Consider the following 16,576-nt stretch of genomic DNA (forward strand, 5'->3'; position numbering starts at 1 on the left):
GAGCAAAAAGTGTCCAAACTGTCTGAGGCAGCTGTCCTCGCGGATGAGTATGTACTCACTCACAGGGAGACGTTTGAGGGGTTTCATTCCTTCTCTGAGCGTAACGTTCCCGTAGCCGAACCTTCTTTTTTTCCACCTAGGCAGAGTGTATATGGGGAAGGAAAGCCTGGTGGTAGAGAGGGGGTGGGGGCTAAGGACAGACTTGTTTGTGCTTACTGTAAGAAGCGTGGTCACGCTATGAATACTTGTTTTGCCCTGGATAGTAAGAACATGGGTAAGCCAAAAGCAATTGTTCTGATGAAAACAGAAATCCCACCCGAAAAAGTCACCTTGGTGACAGGTAAAACCCCGCCCAGTGGTTCCTGACCCAGCATTTGCTCCTTTCGTTATGAAGGGCTGTGTTTCTCTGACGGATGGATGTCACAAAGTGCCGGTTTCCATCTTGAGAGACACTGCAGCTTCTCAGTCAGTGATTTTGAGTAGTGTGTTGCCATTATCGGAGGAAACCTCGGTTAGGTCCGATGCTTTAGTCCGGGGGTTTGGTATGGAGTTTGTGGGTGTCCCCCTGCATTTCATTTACATGGACTCAGACCTAGTTAAAGGGCGCGTCAAAGTGGGAGTTTGCTCGGAGTTTCCCATAGAAGGCGTGTCTTTTATTTTGGGAAATGATTTGGCTGGGGGCAAAGTACTTGTGAATCCTGAGGTTACGGCTGTACCTCTGTCTGAGCATTTTGCTTGTCTTTTCCTGAACAGTGCACAGTACAACACCAAAAAGTACATGGTCTACGAGGACAATCTGATGCAGCTCTTCCAGACCTGCCCAGCATGCCCCAATGCCTGCCACATTGAAACGTTTGTTGTTGGGACTCTTTTGTCTGTCAAACAGGTAATTGCAACCTTACCACAGAGAAAATTATCAACACAGGTGCAGATATTATTTGAATGGGCTGTATACACAATATTGATGAATTGTCACACACAGGTCTGTTCTGAGTGTGGCCTCAAAAAGCAGTGGAACAGCCAACCCTACATTGGGAAGATCCCAGCAGGCAATCTTCAGCTGTCAGCTGCAGTTGCCTTCAATGGTGCTTCCTACATTCAGATCCACAAGGTATTTTTTATTTATTTATATATATCTATGTATAGTATGTAATGTATGTATAATATTAGACGTGCACCCATCCACTTTTTTTCAATTCCGATCTTATTCTGATGCCTGAATTTGGATATTTGCCAATATCATACTGATACCAGAGCTCTTTGCAACTCTCCCAAGGAGCTGCAGCATCCACTTTTACATAGTAGCTGGCTCCTACTGTGACATCATTTAGTAATTGGTTTGTTAACAATTATCTCATAGCATTAGTTAACTGGTTCATAATATTCCACAATATTAAATTAATCAATTAACTCATTGAGTGCCAGCCACTTTTGGAAAACGGATGCTCCCAGTGCCAGAGTTTCAGAGCGTTTTCAGTGATTTCTCGAGGCCCACAGAATATTGTGTGATATTACTATGTAAACACCGAACACGCCCAAAGAACGATGAGACTCTCTTCTATCATCAGCAAAAAAAAGTTTATTGATATCATTTTCCGTTCTTTAGTTATCAGCCAGAGAATATAGGTTGATTTCAACAAAAACAGACGTTTCCATCTAGAAGCTGAGATAATGAGCCTTTTGTGAAATGAAGCATTTCAAGCATATCACTGACTCTGAAGCTAATATTTTCTGACCTGAAACATCTGAACAGTAATTCCCTTCAATAAAACAGCACCCCCACCCCCCTCAACTCCAAACTCCTCCTCCGTGGGAGTGTCTCTGGTGGCTCTGCTCGCTCTGCTGCGTGTGTCAGGCGAGTCTCTGCTGCCTGCCATGGCAGGCTCCGCTGCCTGCGGATCCACGTTCGGATGGCGGCTGCTCATCGGGGGAGTCTGGATCGGGCTCGCTGAGTTCGTCTGCGTTTCTGGGGTTTCGGTTGTGAGCTGGGATGAAGCTGCGTCCGATTCTAGGCTTTCTGCTGCGCGTTTCAAAGTGCGCTGCACCCAGTCTATTTTCGGAGCGCTCCGCCTTGTGCGCCGGCTCCCAGCGCGACACCTAAAAGCCAAACCATTCTCATGAGAATGGTTTGGCTTTGGTTTTCTTTTCTGGTGGCTAATCGTGTGGAGAAACTATCGCAGCAGAGACAGAGGGGCTCAGTTGTGGGAGCGGATTGGCTGCTGTTCGCAGCTAATGTTAGCTCCAGCCAGAGCAATCTGTGCCGCTCTGGCTCATGCATCGGTTTCTCTTTCATCACGGCTTTTTCTGCTGTTTTTCCTCAACTTTCTCTAATCTGGAGAGCACTGTCGCCACCTAATGGGTCCGTAAAATAGGTTATACACCTTCAATAGCTCCAATATTTTTACAGGAGATGCATGAGGCTTTGATCCATGTCCCACCGTCAAAAAAACGCATTTGCCGTCTTTAGACGTCATTGGCACTCAATGAGTTAATAAAGGTCATAAGATATTTCCAAAACAATTGATCAACTCAAAATTATTACAATAACATTTCAACAAACCAACAATTAAACACCCTGCCACCTTACCACATTTGGCAAAGTGGGAAACCGCCAACATATTTAGAAGACTAGAGATCTCCAAAACTGATGACACTAACTGCTACTCTAGCTCACTACTACTACTACTAACTAGCGCCGCTCTCCCCCATAGAAAAACATGTTTTACCGCAGATCATGTGTAGGCAAGTGCTAAAGAATATGTGTTGTGTTGTTTTTCAGGTACTGTCATCACTGCGTCTGCAGTGCATGACTCCCCGGACTTACTTCAAGCACCAGAAAGCTTTCCTCCAGCAGGCCATCCTCTGGCAGTGGAGGAATGAGCAGCAGCAGGTCATTGAGAGGGCAAAGCAGTCTGGAAAGCCCATCTCCTTAGGTGGTGACATGAGAGCTGATTCACCAGGTTTGTGCTTACCGTATTTATCAATACGGTCAATTAACAATTGTAAAATATCTAAGCAAAACAGTAGTTGGCGATATCACAAATTTTGCTATGATACAAATCAATTCAGTAAAATATTAGCAATATCATATGGATGAGTGCATTTTTTTTATTCAGGTGTTTTTATTTCTACAATGCATTGCTTTTGAATTGATAGTTATGAAACCGTGCCTTTTCAGTGACTATGTTTACATGCACACAATATTCCACTATTATTCGGAAAATGACAATATTCTGAATTTGATAAGGGTCATGTAAACAGCATATTCCAGTTGCATTTTCCGAATTTGGCCTTTTTCCAAATTTAGCATTTTCCGATTAAGACATATGGGGTTATTCCTGTATTATTCAGGGTTTAGGGGGATTCTTTGATCATGTATACAGCGCATTTGGAATGTGTCTCAATCAGGGTTTTTACCGCAGTTTGCGATGGATGTTGCCTGGTTACACCCTGCCTTTTCGAAACCCCCCCACTCCGAAGATCGACCTCCATTAGGCGGCGCTAGACCATCGGGAATGGGGAAGCTAAATTTCCTCAGATTTTCATGAAAACAAAATCAGTTCAACCCGACTGGCTTTCACAAATAAGAACGTCCTCATCTTGCTAATATGACTCAATGAACCTTATTCAACTGTGAGCATTTTTTTTTTTTTTCCCCCCCCCGATTTTTTTATCCCATTTTATCCCCCATTAGTGCTCACTTGATTTCTCAATCCTGTGAGCATTTGACTCAAAGTTACAATTCATTTTTCTCAAACACTTTTCACGATATGAATGTGGCGTGTGTAACAGCTCACCTTTAGATGTGTAGAAAACATCATTTTTGATTAGATCCTGTCAGCGTTTCAGGAGATATACAGTAAATAATCAGTTGAATATGCTGCTGTGGACCAGATCCTTGCGCTCTTGGATTACGCATTTGACACATTTTACAAACTGTATGGCAAGACAACATAAATGAACAATGTTTAGTGATTGTAGAGAGATATCTCTGTGCACCTGCAGAAAACTGCGAGCCAGGAATGCACAAGACCACACCTGGTATTTAGACCAGCAGAGTGGAAAGTCTGTGTGCCAACGCGGACTTATGCCTCCGCCATTAGTTCATTCTTGAGTCCAAGTGGATGTTGGAGCCAAATTGGAAGAAATTGCATCAAGGCGTTTCTTTGCAGAATTGGATATTTGAGCCAAATGTGAAGAAATTTAGTCAAGGTGTTACTGAGATATGGCGTTACCGAGCTTGAAAATGGCATTTGTTAGTTTGACCTTTGATAACCAAAATGGAATCAGTTCATCCTTGAGCCTAAGTGAATGTTTAAGGCGAATCTGATGAAATTCCGTCCAGGCGTTCCTCAGATATCGCGTTAACAAGCTTGAAAATGGCGTTTGAGAGGACACAGTGACCTTGACCTTTGACCACCAAAATCTAATCAGATCATCCTTGAGCCTAATTGAATGTTTAAGGTGAATGTGATGAAATTCCGTCCAGGCGTTCCTCAGATATCGCGTTAACAAGCTTGAAAATGGCGTTTGAGAGGTCACGGTGACCTTGACCTTTGACCTTTGACCACCAAAATCTAATCAGATCATCCTTGAGCCTAAGTGAATGTTTAAGGCGAATCTGATGAAATTCCGTCCAGGCGTTCCTCAGATATCGCGTTAACAAACTTGAAAATGGCGTTCGAGAGGTCACAGTGACCTTGACCTTTGACCACCAAAATCTAATCAGATCATCCTTGAGCCTAAGTGAATGTTTAAGGCGAATCTGATGAAATTCCGTCAAGGCGTTCCTCAGATATCGCGTTAACAAGCTTGAAAATGGTGTTCGAGAGGTCACAGTGACCTTGACCTTTGACCTTTGACCACCAAAATCTAATCAGATCATCCTTGAGCCTAAGTGAATGTTTAAGGTGAATCTGATGAAATTCCGTCCAGGCGTTCCTCAGATATCGCGTTAACAAGCTTGAAAATGGCGTTCGAGAGGTCACAGTGACCTTGACCTTTGACCTTTGACCACCAAAATCTAATCAGATCATCCTTGAGCCTAAGTGAATGTTTAAGGTGAATCTGATGAAATTCCGTCCAGGCGTTCCTCAGATATCGCGTTAACAAGCTTGAAAATGGCGTTCGAGAGGTCACAGTGACCTTGACCTTTGACCTTTGACCACCAAAATCTAATCAGATCATCCTTGAGCCTAAGTGAATGTTTAAGGCGAATCTGATGAAATTCCGTCCATACGTTCCTCAGATATCGCGTTAACAAGCTTGAAAATGGCGTTTGAGAGGTCACAGTGACCTTGACCTTTGACCTTTGACCACCAAAATCTAATCAGATCATCCTTGAGCCTAAGTGAATGTTTAAGGCGAATCTGATGAAATTCTGTCAAGGCGTTCCTCAGATATGGCGTTAACAAACATCCGTACGGACGGACATCCGTACGGACGGCCGGCCGTACGTACGTACGTACGTACGTACGGACGGACAACCCGGATCCATAATGCCTTCGGCCTGGCTCCGCCGGCGGAGGCATAAAAACACTGCTCCGGGCCCGATACGCGCTTAACTAGAGTGTGCGTTGTCAAGGTGTAGTCTATTTCTTTGCGGAGTGGGGGAGAAAGCAAACGGGACAGCTGTGCCCAGTCCCTGAGCAGCGGCTCGCGTGATTCTGAACAACACAGAGTGCAAACATGTCTGTGATCCACAGCTGATTTTAGGATGTATCCAACGTTCACATTCCTGTCTCTATCTGAATGCAGCAGGCTCGTGTTTACTGCTATAGCGAAATTATATGAAGACAGTGACATATAATAAAAAAAACAATGAGTTGAAACGTTTATTTCAAGCTGCAGGAATGCAGGAAACTCGGAGAAAAATGGACTTGAAAATCAATTTCGGAGTGGGGGGGTTTCGGAATGGGGGGTTTCTGAGTGGGGGGGTGTCGGAACGGTGGTGTTTTGGAATGGAAGGCGGTCCCCGGGATGAACTGATGTGTGCTAGAAAGCGCTAGAAGAGGCAATATAATTATTATAATCCGTCATCTCTGGCATGCGAACAGAAAAGCCCACATTTCTGATGAGGAGAAGATGAGAAACATCGTTTGGTTGCCCACGGAAGTCCACAATGCTTGCGAGCCTGCGAGGTAATAACATAGGCTAGCCTACTAGCCTACTTTTTATGAAAGACTTGGATGTGCATATAATCGCAACGCCAAACTTTCCAGCAGCAACTCCTGAAATGGAGCAAGTGATCCTGGTGAGAATAGCGCTGCTCTGTTTATTCTCAACAGAAAAACTCCACCTACCTGCATCTCTCTCTCTCTCCCCCTCTCCCTCACGTGTCGGGGAGGGCGAGCTACGGCTGCATGTAAATGGGAATATTAGTGGATTGTTCATTTAGTCTGAATATTGTCATTTTCCGAATATGGGCAAAAACCGCAATATTGTGTGCATGTAAACAGTGTCTCCATTTTCTCCTTAGGACACAGTGCCAAGTTTGGGTCATACACAATGATGCTCTTGGATGCCAACTGGGTGGTGGACATACAGCTTGTCCAGGTAAACTAGAAATATAACAAAAGCAATGTGTTTTGAATCAACAATGCTTTGGTCCTGGAAAAATCACTTGTCTTATGACGTATGAAGCAGTTATCTGTTTCATTCAATCACGTGACCCAACTTTAAAATTGAACCCTCAACTTTACATCTGGAAGACAGTCTCAGAGTCAACATATTTTTTGTTGTTGCAGAGTAATGAGGTAGGCAACAGTCCTCGGATGGAGAAAGAGGGATTCCTGAGGAGCTTGGAGTTCCTGGACTCAGCAGGTTTGAAGGTTGGCGCTATTGTTACCGATCGCCATCCTTCAGTACAGAAACACCTGAGGGAGCAGCGACCTGAGATATGGCATTATTTTGACACTTGGCATGTGGCTAAAGGTAATTTCCTTTTCAGCACTGGCTATCTAGCCATGTAGTAGCAACAGTTTATTAAAAAACCGAAGGTTTAAACAATACTAGACTCAGCTCTCAGTCTTAATCCGTTTCACTACTGTAAGACTGAGAATATTACTATTTAAATCTTTTCATAACATTAGGTGGTGCTGTTGGAAGCCTTGCATCGGAGAACCAATCATGAGCGTTGTGGGCGGGCCTGCTTTCTGGGAGCAGTGACGCTCATGCAGAACCGGTGCTGTCGCGTTTGCGGAGAAACATATTAATCACTTAGAAACAAACATAACCTGTTAATAGGACGTGTTTCATCCGGCCCCGGCGGTTAGAGGTCTTTCCCCCAGCGATAAGCCCGACTCCTGAGGCTAACGTTACAGAGCCTGCTGATGACTCACAGTGGCAAGCGGACCACTTCCGGGTAGGAAAAATTATTGTAAAATAAACAACAGGTATAAACTCTCTTGCAGCACATCAGTGTCTTGCTCTATATTGGAACTATGAAACATTGCATTGCCGCTACCAAATTAAATTCTAATAATAAATGTAGGCGTGTCTGCTGCCGGCCGTTCTCGCCGGGCTCTGAACCAGATTTGGAAAGTAAATTCCCAGACGTTTGGTGGTTAGGTGGCGCCGCTCACCAAACGTCTGGAAACCGAGACTAAAACAATACTTACTGTTTTGTATATTTTTCATACTAAGCATTGTAAGCAAGATAAGAAACTACCTTGATCACAAATGTCATTTTATCTTTGCCAAACTACGCTCAGACTAGTTCGAGTACACAATCAAAACATGGTCTTAGATCATACATGGGCAAATTACGGCCCGCGGGCCGGATGCGGCCCGCGGGCGCCACCTGTGTGGCCCGCCATGGAATTGCAAATTTTTTTTTTTTTTTTTTTTTTTTTTTTTTTTTTTTTTTTTACACAGTGCACCTGAACGCAACATGCAAGATACCCGCTAAATAAATGTCCAAATGTTCATGTCATTCTGGCCAATACTCCACTTCTGTTATAGCATTTCAGTCTGGAATATGGAATATCTTTCAATAATCTTTATGACTAAAAGGCTACATTGAATTAGAAATTTAAATAATTAACTCATTGATTTTGGATTTATTTAGCTTCAAGACTGCATTTTTGTTCGTGTGACCCTCAACACAGGCTTTGATTATCCCGGGCCACTTACTGATACTTATGCTTAAATTAACCCACTCATATTCTGATTTATTTCAAGAAAAACATTTTGGCTAGTGGAAATTCTAATTGGCTGGTAACTTTAAAATCTAGCAGCCATATTGGCAGGTGGTCAAAAAACTTAATTTCAAGCCCTGAGAGCAGGTGGTGACATAGGAGTGAGTGAGAAAAGGATGAAATATTGGTGGTTAAGACTGAATAATGATATCACAACTGTTAATTTAAAATGAGTTATTCCTCTAAACGTGGCTTCAAATGCACCAAATCTCAGCAAAACCTGGTAGCGAATACATTTTTTGTGGCCCTCTCTATCATCAAAGTTACCCATCCATGGGTTACGGCATGACAATATTTGTTCGGCCCCCGGCAACAATCTGGGTTTCTCATGTGGCCCCCCATGAAAAATAATTGCCCACCCCTGTCTTAGATCAACATTTTGAGGGTATGCTCTCATTTCAAAGTCATGTGAAGTCTAGATAGTGGAATTACACATAAGATCAAATTAATTTTCTCTCTGCTTATTGAATAAGGTCTCTCCAAGAAGATAGATGCTGTTGGGAAGGAGCGGAACTGTTGAGAGGTTCTGTGCTGGAGGAGGAGTGCTATAAACTACCTCTACTGGTGTGGTTCCTCTTCCAAGACAGGAGACAAAGCTGTGGCAAAGTGGCGGTCGATTACAAACCATGTGCAGAATTTACACCATCATCAGAGTGAGCTGTTTAGTGAGTGTGCCCACCCACCGCTTGGGGAACGTGCATGGTTAAAGCCAAGTAAGTATAACAATATGACAACAGATCACACATCATGATTGTAATACATGTTACAGTATTTTGATTTATGTTACTGGTATGTCTTTTGCCATAGGGCATGTTATTTGAAAGGTTTTTGCCAAGTAGGCCTACATTACATAACATACCAGACAATCAACAGTGTGGTTGAGATTATAGGGAAATTAAGATTTTTAGAAATTTTAGATATATAAAATAGGCTATGCTTGGATAAGAGTCATTGATCTTGGTCTGTCATGCAAAATAGAAGAACTAACTTATTTCCCACATTTGATAAAACTTCCCTGCAAATCCAAAATGCCCCTGAAACGTATTTCATAACGGCAAAAAAATCCTATCCTGGTGTTACAGTAATCTGACAGGCAAGTCATTGTCCTTTCTTTGCTTGTTGGCTTGATCTATTACACAGGCACCAAAGCATGTGAGAAGTTCTGCGACCTGATGCTGCAGGGACAAGTCAAGTCAAGTCAAGTTTATTTATATAGCCCTAATTCACAAGCATGTCTCAGAGGGCTTCACAGAAAGTATGTCTAGCTAATTCTAGCTGACACAACAGTAACAAGAATATACAGAATAAAGATAACATTTGAACAATTGATAATATAGAAAATATAGAAATGAAGAGAGAGCAGATGAGAGAGCAGGAGAAGGGAGAAGAGCAGGGGGAATGTGAGAGAGTGGTGGGGAGGGAATGGGAGATGTTGGAGGGTATAGGAGGTGGGGAAGGAGCAAGAGGAGAGAGCAGGAGAGGGGAAGGGGGGGGGGTGTGGGGGAGAAGAGAGCAGGGGGAGGGAGGAGGTGGGGAGAGAATGAGAAATATAGACGCACATCTTGCAAACGGACATATGTCAATTTCTTAGCAACCAAACTATGCCTAATTTAATTGGCTGCAAGCCTTTAGTAGTGAGTCCTTTTGCCAAATAAGCACATGTTCACATATAGAGCTTATGGGTGCCTTGCTTTAGGGAAGAGTGGGTGCCATGCTTTGAATAGTGGCAAAATACTAAGAGCATGGGTGCCATGCTTTAAATAGTGGCGAAATATTGGAGGGGATAGAGTGGGTGCCATGCTTTGGAGTAGAATGTGTACTATGCTTTAGAGTAGTGGGGGAAGGGGGGAAGAGGAAGAAACACCGGGAAGAGGTGTTTCTTCCTCTTCATGTCATTGAGCAGGGACGCCTGCTCAATGACATCTCACGCCTGAGTCCTCACCACCAGACCTCCTCAATTGAAGGCTTTCATAGCCTGCTCTTGAAATGTGCCCCCAAGAATGTGGCATTCCCATTTATGGGGATGTTGTGCAGGTAAATGTTTCTAAACTGTTTTTTACTTTGGTTGAATGGAATACCGTAGTCTATTCTGGTAAATTAGGGGTGTCCAAACTTTTTTGAATGGGGGCCAGATTAGATAATGTGAAAATGCTGGAGGGCCAGTTGCTTCTCGCATCAAATGGATTATAAAAAAATGAAATAAAAAATCACATACAATTGTATTTTGTTTACCATCTGAAAACATTAGTTCTGCATGTGCTGTTCCTTCCTGATGCTTCTACAAACTGTATGATAGTGCTGTAATCGTTAGGTGAAGGGAAAAAATGCAAATTGAACTTGCTTGATTAACCAACTGTGTGGAGGGCCACATATAGTATATTTTGAGAGACAAGCCGAGGGCCACTTAAAATCTGTCCGCGGGCCGCAATTGGCCCGAGGCCCGGACTTTTGACATGCCTGTGGCTTTTTGTGTGTGTGGCTTTTATCACACTTTTTTGTGTCAGACTGACACTTGACTCCCACCCGACTCCTTTTTTGTGTAGACTGCTGCTTGCCGCGGTCTCCACTACAACGAGAATGCAGACCGTGGTGAGCTGTGCAATTTTGACAGGGAAGCTGTTGTCAGGGTCAGATGGCCAAAATACAAGAAGGGAGAATACTCTCTCTACTACGTGAAGACTGCTCCCACATACAGTAGGTTACACAATAGAACCTGTATATAAAACTTGTCAGCTTCCTGGAGCAATATTGTTCAGTCTGCTCAATCTAGAAACATTTGAACAAAGTTTGCCAAGCACCATACATTTTCACCCAAGGAACATGAGACATTACATCCATATTGACATTACTGTATCTCCCCCCTGTAGACTATGTGGACACTCTGCAGAGGCTGCTTCTGGAGGAGGTGGTCTTCACTCCTGGCCCATACCAGGATCTGAGGGACCAAGTGAACGTCCCTGAGAACTTATGTGCTGCTTTCGAGAGGCCTAACCTGCAGGAAGCTGTGGTCCGCCACTGGTGCCGTTTTGCACAGGAGGAAGAAGATTAATATACTGAGCCAGCCAGTGACTATGCATTCCACAGCACTGTATTTACATTATATTGTGTTTGTACATATAGATTGTTCTTGAAATGTGATCTGTAGGTTTATTCCTGTTTTTTGTGTTCCTGATAACATCCGTGAATATTTAATATTGTATTCCAGTGGTTCTCTAAGAGGGGTTCCAAGGGGTCCCCAGCAAAAAGGGTAATTGTTTATTTTCACTATAATTCCATCCATAAGTAACACAATGACAGAATGTATGACTATTTTGGTCATGCGTTTCATACACTTTCTGTAATAAAACATCTAAAAGGGGGTCTATATAGACCCCTTATACAGCTTGTCAACATGGAGCTGCGCGCGCATCGTGTAGGCAAAAAGCCCAGAGCCGCTCATTGACACAGACAGAGCTGTGTGAAAGACGCCGCTGTCAGGACTGCTCTGTGCTCATCTGCGACACACAGTTAGATTTTAGTTTTAAAATGCAGTTCTCGGCTTACTACCACAGCTTATCGCCTAGTGATAAGCAATGTTATGCATCGAAATTAACGTTGGTTAATGGGATACGTCTTACAGACCCATACCATACGCACTGGCGCTGTCAATTCGCCAAGCCTAGAGTGGCCAGCAATACATATATCGTGCAGTCCTTTATAACTGGGGATAGTGTAGATCATTATTCTGTAACTTGCAAAGATGTGAGGTCTCTAGACCATATTTCAAGCAGAAGGCCATTCGTGCATAATCTAATCCGATCACCCCCTGACGTCAGTCAAGCTCTAGTATGACGTGGTCAGTCAAGGTCTTAGTATGACGTCTGTAATGACGTCAGATATGACGTCAGTTAATTCTCATATATATAGCAAGGGTTCTACGTCACCTCTCTCTCTCTGGCTGATCATAACAGCAGCTAGCTTCACGGCAGTCCATCTCCCCTGAAGCCGTCCTCCGAAGCGTTGTTTTGCGGCCGTTTTGCACCACATCTGCAGACCGAATCAGCACCCCCAAGTCCTCTTTACCCGTGGATAATCCCCGCGGATCTCTCAACGCTCCCCTCCCCACTGCTGGCATGTCGGATCCCGAGCCAGAGCAGCCCATGGACAGGGACGACAGCTTAAACAACGATACCCCGTTCCGGATCAGCCACGGAGCGTATTTGCCCTCCGAGACGCCTGACGACACCGGCGAAGCGGCCGTGCCACAGGCCGCCGACGTACGCCACGACGAGAAGGCACGGGGCGCGCCACTGCGACGGGCCGCGCCACAGCTCAGCAGCCGATCCTGTCCCGGGTGTTCAGGCGTCCAGCTGCGTCCGCACCCAGGCTTCTTCTCCAAGCAGGCATCACAGGCCGTTCCAGTCCACGTCGCTTGTGGTCAGTTGCACGGCAGGCGCGGATCCCTCTGCTATCACCGGGCAGTTAAGTCTTTACTTTAACCGTAAATAAACGGGAGGTTGCGTGAGTAAAAGATGTCACGTCGCTGCCTGATGACGGTGACGTTATCACCGCACATTGTATATTTCATCCATAATTCCGTCAGCATGTTGTTGAAGCCAGACGGCCCAGGGGATGTTGACAGATCACCATAATTTTTCTTAACAGCAAAGCTGAATCGTTTGCATTGAGGCCGTGTTGTTTATAACCACTCTGACAGTAACAGCTTCGTTTACATTCACGCTGGCTGTCTCATTTCACGTTTTTCCGCGTCAAGCTACCCAGTCCTAACTCACCACTTCCTGTTAACGAATTTCAAGGTAAAACGCCTTTGGCGTTCCTGTTGACCATAAATAATACCAAAGCTAAAACAGTTAATACAGTGACATGCTAGTCATGTAACAAGAGGCTGCGAAACCCACCGTTATATAACCATATAACCAACCATAACATATCACTGCGAGTTTCAACTAGCAGTATATGGTGCATTTGCAAGGGGGTGAAACTATTTTATTCGTTTGTTAACCAGTTTCTTTATATCTCATGCATTAAGCATTTCATTTCAGCTCTAGGGTTGCGCCAGAATGAACAGCTTGCCCCATGGATCTCTTGGTCTGCCCAGAGCGTCCGAGATGATATGGCACTCCCGCATCAGTGCTGCAGGCCGGGTCCCGTCAATCACCGTGAATCTGCCCAGACTTCCCCATGGTCTGGCCTCAGCTGCGCCAGCAGGGCTATGAGCAGTCCGTAGCAAACAGGTGTTTGTTGGGGGAAAAGATGATGCTATCTGATGACATCATCACCGGCCGTCACCGTATCTTTTTCATGCAAATAGCTACTAATAATGCTTGCATTCCCATGAATTATTGGCATGTAATCTTGAAATAATTTGTCCTTGAAAGAAAAAAAAAAAAAAAGTGTTGAAGCTATTATTATAAGAATCTCGCATCGGGTGAATCATGTCTGCCTCTCCACCTAGCTATCCTGTCCATGTGTCATATTTATTTTCAGCTCATCAATCTCATCATGTGATGACTGCTCCGGATTCGGATTCTGGACTCCTCATCGCACAATTCGGTTCACCAGACAAACCACTAAGTCATCCAAGTCCAGCGCCAAGTCGGGAAGTCACTAAGTCACCGAGGCCAAGCTGGGAACCCCTAAGCCACTAAGTCACCAACCCCTAAGTCATCCCCTAAGCCACCAAGTCACCAACCCCTAAGTCATCCCCTAAGCCACTAAGTCACCAACCCCTAAGTCATCCCCTAAGCCACTAAGTCACTAACCCTAAGTCATCCAAGTCCAGCGCCAAGTCGGGAAGTCACTAAGTCACCGAGGCCAAGCTGGGAACCCCTAAGCCACTAAGTCACCAACCCCTAAGTCATCCCCTAAGCCACCAAGTCACCAACCCCTAAGTCATCCCCTAAGCCACTAAGTCACCAACCCCTAAGTCATCCCCTAAGCCACTAAGTCACTAACCCTAAGTCATCCAAGTCCAGCGCCAAGTCAGGAAGTCACTAAGTCACCGAGGCCAAGCTGGGAACCCCTAAGCCACTAAGTCACCAACCCCTAAGTCATCCCCTAAGCCACCAAGTCACCAACCCCTAAGTCATCCCCTAAGCCACTAAGTCACCAAACCCTAAGTCATCCCCTAAGCCACTAAGTCACCAACCCTAAGTCATCCAAGCCCAGCGCCAAGTCGGGAAGTCACTAAGTCACCGAGGCCAAGTTGGGAACCCCTAAGCCACTAAGTCACCAACCCCTAAGTCATCCCCTAAGCCACCAAGTCACCAACCCCTAAGTCATCCCCTAAGCCACTAAGTCACCAACCCCTAAGTCATCCCCTAAGCCACTAAGTCACCAACCCCTAAATCATCCCCTAAGCCACTAAGTCACCAACCCCTAAGTCATCCCCTAAGCCACTAAGTCACCAACCCTTAAGTCATCCCCTAAGTCACTAAGTCACCAACCCCTAAGTCATCCCCTAAGTCACTAAGTCACCTACCCCTAAGTCACTAAGTCACCAACCCCTAAGTCATCCTAACTCTTGGAAACAATCTACTCCCCATGGCTCGCTTCATCAGGCTCAGGCCTCAGACTGGCCCCGGCTCCCCTGTTCCTCATCGCACCTCGTCACCACACATCAAGATCCTGGTTCATCCTGTACCTCAAGCGGATGCTCCAGAATGGCAACCTCCCGATGAAGAACTACTCCAGCCACTCCTCCGGGATCGGGGCGGCCACCTCAGCCGCCGTGCAAGGAGTGCCCTCCGCCTCCCTCCAGCAATTGGGCCGCCGGTCTTCATCAGCATTCTCCAGCTACATCCGCCCGGAGCGGGCGGCCATACCGGCGGCCCAAAGAACCCTCCTCCCTTCATCGGCAAGCATGGCAACGAACAGTGTCCCGGACTTCCGTGCCAAAAAAAAAATGTCTCGTTGGTGGTGGCTCCCCGAAAAGCACGGCGCCCAGTAAGGCGCAGTAAATCTCCCGGTTCATTTCCCCGGGGGGGAAGAGAGGAAAGAGAGAGAGCCAAGAGAGAGAGTCAGGGTCAGTCAGAAGGCCAGGTTGAGCGGCGCGCACCAAGTCGGGGGCCAAGGAGGCCAAGTTAAATCGTGAGGTGCCAAGTAGGCCAAGCTGGGAAGCGTCAAGTTAAACGTTAATGTACCAAGATCGTAGGCCCGATTGAGTTGGGAAGCACCAGCCGCAAATAGCTGTAAGTCGCTAAAGGTCGAAGGCCAGAAAAGTACAGTCAAACTACCGGCGCCCGCAGATCTCAATTAACCTCCGGTAATCGGATCTTCCTTTTGGGGGATCAAGATCGAAGGCCCGACCGAGTTGGGAAGCGACAGCCGCAAGTAGCTGTAAGTCGCTAAAAAGGTTGAAGGCCAGAAAAGTTCAATCAACTACTAATGTACCAAGATCGAAGGCCCGACCGAGTTGGGAGCGCCAGCCGCAAATAGCTGTAAGTCGCTAAAAGGTCGAAGGCCAGAAAAGTACAATCAACTACCGGTGCCCGCAGATCTCAATTAACCTCCGGTAATCAGATCTTCCTTTTGGGGGATCTCCTAGCCTATGCAGATGCCCTCCTCTTGCCTCAAGAGCAGCGCCACCGGCTAATGGAGTCATTCGCCAAAGTATTTGCCATGCATGCCGATTGCTAAATAAAGTTTGTTAAATCCTACCAACTGGCCTCTCATGATTGAAGTGAGGTCTCTAGACCATATTTCAAGCAGAAGGCCATTCGTGCATAATCTAATCCGATCACCCCCTGACGTCAGTCAAGCTCTAGTATGACGTGGTCAGTCAAGGTCTTAGTATGACGTCTGTAATGACGTCAGATATGACGTCAGTTAATTCTCATATATATAGCAAGGGTTCTACGTCACCTCTCTCTCTCTGGCCGATCATAACAGCAGCTAGCTTCACGGCAGTCCATCTCCTCTGAAGCCGTCCTCCGAAGCGTTGTTTTGCCCCACCCACCTCCCCAGTCCGCCACCAACGAGTCGTGACTCCTGATCCCCCACGGGGGGGGGGGGGGTCTCCTAGCCTATGCAGATGCCCTCCTCTTGCCTCAAGAGCAGCGCCACCGGCTAATGGAGTCATGCGCCAAAGTATTTGCCATGCATGCCGATTGCTAAATAAAGTTCGTTAAATCCTACCAACTGGCCTCTCATGATTGAAATATTGTTATGTTGATAATGCACACAACTCAATAATGACATTATGTAACGTTACTTGGTCGTTCTAACCGAGTGATGTGGCTGAGCAGCCTACAGTTTCAGGCAGCTTACCTGATTATGAAGAGCACTACATTTCGGGCATTTTTAATGATGTCCTCGTTCCAATCAGTTCAACTCAATAATGACATTTAACGTTACTTGGTTGTTAACTAACCGAGCGA

This window comes from Poromitra crassiceps, assembly GCF_964638095.1.
Source record: "Poromitra crassiceps genome assembly, chromosome: 8".
Taxonomy (NCBI): domain Eukaryota; kingdom Metazoa; phylum Chordata; class Actinopteri; order Beryciformes; family Melamphaidae; genus Poromitra; species Poromitra crassiceps.